Genomic DNA, 8,866 nt, shown 5'->3' on the forward strand with positions numbered 1-8,866 from the left:
CGTGGAAAGAGGAGTGCACGTGGCTTGTAGCAAACATTGCATGAATGAAGATGAGTAATTACAGGTACATACTGATGGCAGATGGAAAACAGCGATGTCATATACCGTAAATTCCGGACTATAGAGCGCACCTGATTATAAGCCGCACCCACCACATTTTAAGAGGATAACCGCTTTTGTACTTACACAAGCCGCACCTGCATATAAGCCGCATGCGCCCACATTAAAACATGAAACACAATCATGAAATTAACCCAAACCCGACTTTGAGTCCCACATTTGTAGCTTTTTTTTTGGTTTGAACAAATTTATTGACACTAAAAACAGAAAACAATCATGACAATCTCAACAGCAATTAAGCACATTCACAATATTATATTCCAATATTACGTTTTTAACAGCAAACACAAAGTGAGGTTTGAACAAACCTTCTCGAAAATCAAACATATTCACAATTTCATTATATAACATATTTGTTAGTGTCAATAGATCCGTCCAGGCCAAAGTCGATTGTCCTCGGTCTGAACAAATCCACCGACACCAACAGCAGCAAAACACAGCCATCAAGCATATTCACAATTTTTTTATATTTGACAATATGACGTGACGATATGACGTTTTAACATTTTTTCCTGACATTTTCAACATCAATTAAACAATTTCAGAGTTATTTTCTTTTAACAGTAGTTAACCAGCGTGTAAAAGGCAATACTAGCTAAATATAAAATACACAGTCCAAAATCAACAGCCGGCAAATTGAACGTAAAATGATACCGGTACTTAACATATGACGCAGACCTGCAGAGTCCGGGTCCCGTTGAAAATAATCCAAGGGAAAAAAAATGTATATTTCCAAAGGTAAGGGTGGGAAAAATATATATCCACTATTGTCCGCTGCGTCCACAAACACTTCTCACCTTTACTCCACTTCCCATCAGCCCCCGTTGTATTCGCCCCTTCTTTTTGATTCGCCCGTGGAAAACATATCAGAATAAGTCTCTAAAATAAATATATTACAAAAATATGCAGTTGCAAATACATATTATACATGGTTACACATATTTACAAAGACAGACGGTACACCGAGAGAGTTTTCAAAGCTTTAATAATAATATTATAACTTTCATCCCAAACCGTGTCTGTGAAGGGTAGCAAAACGCTACTAGCAACACGCCTTCGGGACACAAGTGAATGGGTCTGTTAAAAAAATACGGTATTTGTAAAAATCATGGTAAACCGTGCTCATTTTCCTCCTTATAACTGACGTCATTAAAGTCGTCTTCCCCAGGATGGGAAAGAGACTTTGTCATATTGACGTCGTCCTACGCTCCTTTATTCAAAAAACACGCTAGCAACACACTCGGATATATTCCATCGGTCTAAATCTTACCTTTTGTACTCGAGCGCCGCTGGCGGCTATTAGAAAAAATACATAAATTGGCCGCATCACTGAATAAGCCGCAAGGTTGAACATTTGGGAAAAAAGTAGCGGCTTATAGTCCGGAATTTACGGTACGTGAAATGAATGTTACAAGTAGATTTATAGGAAACTTAATCTTAAATTGTTGTTCTGTTTTATATTCTGATTATCAATCCTTGATACTTTGCAACAATGCTTTTTTGTGATTAGTTGTCTTATTGTGTTTCAAGTTGTGAAAAATGAGGCAGGCAACTTTTCAGAGTTGTCTGCCCTGGTGTCCGCTAACTCTTTGTCATGAGTTTCATACACTGGTTTGTCGCATGGGCTATTTAGCTGATGCCTAGAAGTTTTACTTTACCATCGCCTGGATTTTTTCTTCCTGTTTTGCTGTGAGTGTCCATGTCTCGCAAACGTAGAGGAAGATGGAAGTAACCAGCGCTTGCATGAGTCTGATCATTGATTTCACTGCTATGTTCTTGTCCCTTTCAGATGGGTTTAAGTCTGGTAAGTGGGGCAGTGGTTTGATCTATTCTGGTCATGATTTCTAGGTCTGACTCTTCTTCTGATATGACAGCTTCAAGATATTTAATGGTGATAATTGTAGGGATACCTTGGTGATTGTTGGTCATTACTTTTGTGTTTTCTGTGCTAATTTCTATCCCATACTGGTTTGATGCTTTGTTCAGGCGATTTTGCTGATATTGCCCAACTGTGCAACTACTTCATCAAAAAAACAAATAAGCATTATAATCACGATCATAAATAATTGCTTGGAATCTTTCTTACAAGCCAAGCTCTGCAGTGTCTCCCGCACATAATGAAAAGGTGGGGAGGAGACAAGACCAAACTGTGCTACTACGTAATTAGAATATCTACATATATTTTAATCAGGAACATAACACTTAAAATCTTGTTTTGGCCAAGCCCTTCAGTGACTCGTGCACATAGGGAAATGTAGAGTGGAGACATCCCCAAGTTGTGCTGCTACTTCTATAAAAGAAATCGAAAAACATTCCAATTCAGGAACAAAATGCTTACCATCTTATTTGGCTCTCCAGTGCCTTGTGCACATAGGAAGAGTTGAGAGGCTAAACGATTAGGTTGTGCTATTACTTTAACAGATAATGAAAATGTATTCTAACAAAGAACATAAAAGCTTGGAATATTTAGAACAAACCAAGCTCTCCAGTGTCTCTTGTGCTACTTGTACACATTCATCCATCCATTATCTGCACCGCTTATCCTCAGTAGGGTCACAGGGGTGCCGGAGCCCATCCCAGCTATCTTCGGGCAGTGGGCAGGGGACACCCTCAACTGGTTGGCAGACAGTCAACAGGGCACACAGAGACAGACAACCATTCACACCTAGGGACAATTTGGACCGGCCAATTAACCTAACATGCATGTTTTCGGAATGTGGGAGGAACCCGAAGTGCCAGGAGAAAACTGACGCAAGCACGGGGAGAACATGCAAACTCTACACAGTAGGTTCGATGTCATGACCTCACAACTGTGCCGCACACGCGCCAACCACTGCGCTGCCGTGCTGCCCATATATATTCTAAATAGGAACATGAATATCGTCTGAATATTGTAGTGTTATTAAAATTTACTTGCGCTAATTGTGGTGTATTAAAACGAATTTAATTATAAAAAATATATTTTAAAATACTTTTTGTGCAAAAGGAAACCATTTAGCACATTTTCATTTTATGATACGACACGTTTGGTTTCAATTATTGAAAAGTTTTAAATGAAATAAAACACAAAACCGATATTGCAATCCACATTCAATATATCTTTATTCAAAACCGGCAAATTAATAACGAGGATGCCTTAATTCCTCCTTATTGCTTTCTTGTCAGATTTCTTTGTTGACGTTCATTTTTGTTACTCCGCTAAAATCAATATTTCATGAATTTCATGATTCTTTTTTTCCCGATGATTTTTTTTCGTGTTTCCTGCAGGGCCACAAAAGCAAACAATAAATCGGTCCCGATAAAGAACCACAGCTGAGCTTCGCACCACTATAAATGGATGCTAATGCCCTCCAGCGGAAATCTGTCAAGCTAGCAGACAAGGAAAACAAAAAAAATACATGTTTTTCAATAGCTCCGGTCCTCGTTAGGATGACTGCAAACGAGGTTACAAGACTTAGGGTCACTGTCGGTTCATTTATTATTTATAATAGTTTAAGGTTGTGAAAAATGCATGCATTTCTACTGCAAAGTTAAAAATAGTTGGAGTAAAACATCTTTCTTTCGATAATCGCTCTGGTTTTCAGCATTTTATAAGCATCTGTTGTCAATAGTACATTTTTGAGTTGTTGCCTGTCTAAAGGACGCTCTTATTTTTTGGACGCAGGTAGGAGCTTCTTTAATTTAATACTACAGCCTTGATTTCTTAGGTACATAAAGAACACTCTCGCTTCGTCAATGACTTTCAGCAGAGGCAAGAGCATCTGTAGTCAATAGTATAGCTTTGGCCTCTTCTGATGTGCTGCTAAGGAAGATATCCTCCCACAATGTCGTTTATAAATATAAATATAATATAATAAACTATAATATAAATATATAAATGTGTTTTTCCCCCTGCTCCAAATACTTAACCTTTGAGAGAAATTCAGCTTTGTAAGTACAAGGGTTGTTGTGTGGGGTTGTGTTTTTTTTTTTTTTTTACATACCTCAAATGTATGCGACTAACGCTAAGCTAACAGCAAGTAACACTAAGCTAACCATGTGGAAAATGTAACGAGCTAACGCTTACCTAATGCTCAACTATTGTCAAACTAACGTTAAGCTAACGTTAACCTCACTGCTTGAATATAGTACCTGTAGTATGACTGGCGTCAATGTGGTTTTCTTTTATGTTTTATACCCCTCAAAGGTCCAAGGGTAACGCTAAACTAACGCTAAGTTAACGTCAGCTAAAACTTATCATACGACAAACTAATGCCAAGCTAACACTTAGTTTGAATGTGGACCTATTGTATTTCTGGCGTCGGTGTGTTCATTTTGACGTTTTATATTCTTCAAAAGTCTGCGGCTAGCAGTAAACAAATTATAAGATTGCATCAAGCTACAGCTAAGCTAACACTTAGCTAACGTCAAACCAACATTAAGCTAATCCTAAGGTAACTCCTTGAAGACCTATTGTATCTCTACGTCGGTGTGTTTGTTTTGATGTTTTATACCCCTCAAAAGTCAGCTAAGTTAACATCAAGCTAGGCTAACGTCAAACTGACGCAAAAGTAGCAAAAACACTATTGGGCTTGAATGTAGACCTGTTGTATGTCTGGCGTTGGTGTGTTTGATTTGATGTTCTATACCCCTCGAAACTCTGCCGATAATACTAAACTAATGCTAAGTTAACGTTAAGCTAATGCTAAGTTAATGTCAAACCAACGCTAAGCTAACTGCTCGAATGTAGACATATTGTTTGTCTGATGTTGGTGTATTTGTTGTGATGTGTTATACTCCTAAAAGGTCCGCGGCTAACACTAAACTAACGCTAATGTCACACTAAAGCTAAGCTAACACTAATGTAATTGTGTGTATGTTAGGCCTGTTGTGTGTTTGGCTCCAATGTCTCGTAGTTTTCTTTTTTACAGTTACTATCAATATGTACTATAATGCTGAAACTGCCCTTAAAGTAAAAAAGAAACCACAGACGCTGCCCTACGTATGAACGTGATAGGTTCCAGACGATCATTTATAAGTTGAATTTGTTCGTAAGTTGCTTCAGTGCTATATTTTGTATGTTTAAGGTTTATATAAGTATGTTTAATGCTTGTATATGTACCCTGTATTGTTTCGTACTAAAAAATAAACATTTCCTAAAATAATATGCTCCATAAAGATAAATAAAGTTGAGTTTAACTTACTTTTGGAAGATGCCCTTCAAGAAGTCCTCCTTTGTGGTACAAAGTGGCCGAAAAAAAACGTTCCGACTATTTTCTCAACCACATCAAGCTTTCTTATTCCACTTTCATTTAAAAAAGAAACCGCTCGCATCTTCTTTCCACTTTACACCAACCATATTGAATGGATGCACGGGATATTGAACAATAAAAACGTCAAAGTTCTGAGCACGTAGCACTGTATGTTTACATACAAACTAGGAAGAGGAAGATGGATTTCTTCTTCAGTGAGGATGCTGGGTAACCTCTCACAGCGCCACACGCCGGTAGCGGCGGAAAAAAGCACTACAGTAATACATACAAACTAGGAAGAGGAAGATGGATTTCTTCTTCAGTGAGGATGCTGGGTAACCTCTCACAGCGCCACACGCCGGTAGCGGCGGAAAAAAAGCACTACAGTAATGTCTTGTACTCAGAAAAAAGGTGCACACAATACAAAATCTAACTTACAGCAAAGTCCGGATATTTTTCGTCATCCTGAATTTTTTGTATCGACTGTTTTACGTTAAGTCGAGTGGTCGTAAGTCGGGGAGCATCTGTACCAATTTCCCAAGAAGAAAACAAAACTGGAGAAGTAACAGAAGAGAAAAATGACTTTTAATCACTTCTAAATTGATCGGGCTGTTCGCTTCATCATTCATTAGAAAAGAAGGCGTGACGCTTCTCCGGTTCCCCTTGACCTGATAACAAAGTCGGTTATTAATCAGGCGAGGAATCGCGAAAATATGTCAGTCGAAATAACGCCTCACTCTTTTTACCAAAAATAAAACATACAGTAGACTCCCTTACCCAGGTTACAGCGTCTCTGTTGTTCTTTAAAGTGTGGAGTAAGATGTTTTTTCGGCCTTTCTTTATCACATTTTCCCCACCATACCACATCAAAATAACTTGACACATCTGAATTAGTCCTTTGAGCCAGAATTATTCGTTATAGAAGACCCCCGTCTCATGGCGTTCATAGCTTACGGAACTTTAAGGTTACGATCTGTATTACAATGTTCTTTCTGGCCCTCTTTATGGCAATTTCCCCACTATACGACATCAACAAAATCACTTTGAAAAACGTTACGTCTCTTTAGGTTATTAAAATAGGTCACTGAGAATGTTGTCACCATATCCAGGTATATTATGTTTAATATTTATTCATGAGAGCATTACTTCAATAATAACATTACTCATTTAGTTGTTATAAATGCACCTATGTTCATTCACATATATGAGTGAAGCAGGATGGGCCCAAGCCTTAATGGGGCCCTAGGCAAAATTATATTTGGGGCCCCCTATTACTTGTTAATTTGCATACCTACTAGAACTCATTTCATGGTTCAGTGGTTAGCGCATGTGCGGCACAGTTCTGAGGTCATGAGATCGTCCCTTCCTGTGTGGAGTTTGCATGTTCTCCCCGTGCTTGCGTGGGTTTCCTCCGGACGCTCCGGTTTCCTCCCACATTCCCCAAAAACATGCATGTTAGGTTGATTGGCCGGTCCAAATTGTCCCTAGGTGTGAATGAGCGAGTAAGTTGTCTGTCTCTGTGTGCCAGCAGTTCAGGGTGTCCCCTGCCCACTGCCCAAAGATAGCTGCGATGGGCTCCAACATCCCCGCGACCCTACTGAGGATAAGCGGCGGAGATAATGGATGGATGGATAGTTACATAAAATTGGTTTTGAAATTACCACAATTGAAGCAAAAAAGATGGATAGATAGATGGATAGACAGATAATTTATTCATCCCTGAAGGGAAATTCACACTTCCAGCAGTATCTGTGTGTTGAAAAATAAAACAACAAAGATGTAGAATACAAAAATACCCAATATAATGTTTTGCTATAAAGTATTTAAATAATGCAACAGAAAATACACACTGTAATAAAAATAGGGTAATATGCAACTGTGGGGGTGGGGTTTTACTCCCAGGGGTGGAGTTAAACAGCCTCATGGCATGAGGAAGAAATCATCTCCTCAGTCTTTTGTATGTTTGGTCCCTCTTTTAAGCACTTCATTTGGTATTCAGTTTTGAAGTATAACTAGAGTTATATTTAGGTTTTTTGTTCAAGTTCTGTAGTTTTTTGTTGTTACTGTAATTTTATCTTTGTACTAATTTTGTGGTATTTTTGAAGTATTTTATGTAGTATTTCCATTGTAGTACTTTTTTAGTATTTCTGTATTACTTTTGTTGTATTTCAAAAGCAGATTTTTAATTGCATATCTGTAGTACATTTGAGAGGGAAATTAAATGTTTTTGAGATGAAGTGTTAGAGGAGTATGTTAGGAGTGACAAGATTGGATAGATTGAGAAATGAAATTGTGAGAGACAGAAGTGGAGTAGTGGTGGAACTGAGCAAGCGTGTGGATAAGAGAGTACTCGGTTGGTTTGGACACATGGAGAGGATGGATGAGGAGAGAATGTTGAAAAGGATCGACAGAGCAGAAATAAATGGAAGGAGACCAAGAGGAAGGCCGCGATAGACGTGCATGGATGGTGTTATGAGCTACTGCAGGAAAGAAGTCGAAAAGAGGCATTTGGATTGTGTTTTTTGCTACTTTTTCCTGTTTTCTTTACTTTTTTTTTGTATATGTGTTTGTCTTGCTGTCGGTCACCCCTCTCGAGGGATATGACCAAGGTAGATAGATATCTGTTGTATTTTTGTATTATTACAGTAGTTTTATCATAATAGTATTTTTGTAATATTGTTTTTGTATTATTTTTTTTAGTATTTTGTTGTATTTTGTACTTCCATATAAGAATGTTTGTTGTATATCTGTAGTATTTGTGTAGTATTTTTGTAGTACAGTGGTACTTTAGCTTTATTTTTGTGAAATTTCAATTGGAAATTTTTGTGGTATCGTTTTTTTTGTTGTAAACCTCTTGTCGTTGTATTTTTATATTCATAATACAAATAATATATATTTATATATAGTATTTCCAATGTGTAATGTTTCTCTAGTAGTTTTTTATATTGTATTATGTATGGGATTTTTTCTTAGTATTAGTATTGAGTAGAAGTATAATTAATGTATTTCCAAAGCAGTATTTGAGTTGTATTTTTGTAGAATTTTTGTGATATTTCCATAGTAGTATTTTTGGAGTAAATAATTCTTTACTAGTATTTTGTAATATAATATTACTGAGGTAGTATTTTTGGAGTAATTCTATATTCTTTAAATTATAGAATGAAAGCAAAATTATATATGAGGTCCCTGTTTTTAGGCACTATAATTGATATTTAGTTTTGCAATTATTGGGTAGTATTGAGTAGTTCTCCTTTCTTTTGCCCTGTAATGCAAGATCCCAGAGGTCCTTGTTAGAGTTTCATGTTCCTTTTTGCAAATCCACACCTCTTCCCTATAAAACAGGGAAACCATTCTTCCTAGCCTTTTGGTGGGAGCGCACTCCTGACCATAGGTTGGAGAGCGCTTCCCATCGACTGGTCCTGAGTGCATTTTGATTTGGTCTTTATTTGAAACTAATAAATGTCCTTAACAGCAGTGCTTCCCCAGCTCTATTTTCTTCAAAGTCCGAAAACTCT

This window comes from Urocampus carinirostris, chromosome 14 (genome assembly GCF_059441175.1).
Source record: "Urocampus carinirostris isolate Australia breed hairy pipefish chromosome 14, RoL_Ucar_1.0, whole genome shotgun sequence".
Classification (NCBI taxonomy): Eukaryota; Metazoa; Chordata; class Actinopteri; order Syngnathiformes; family Syngnathidae; genus Urocampus; species Urocampus carinirostris.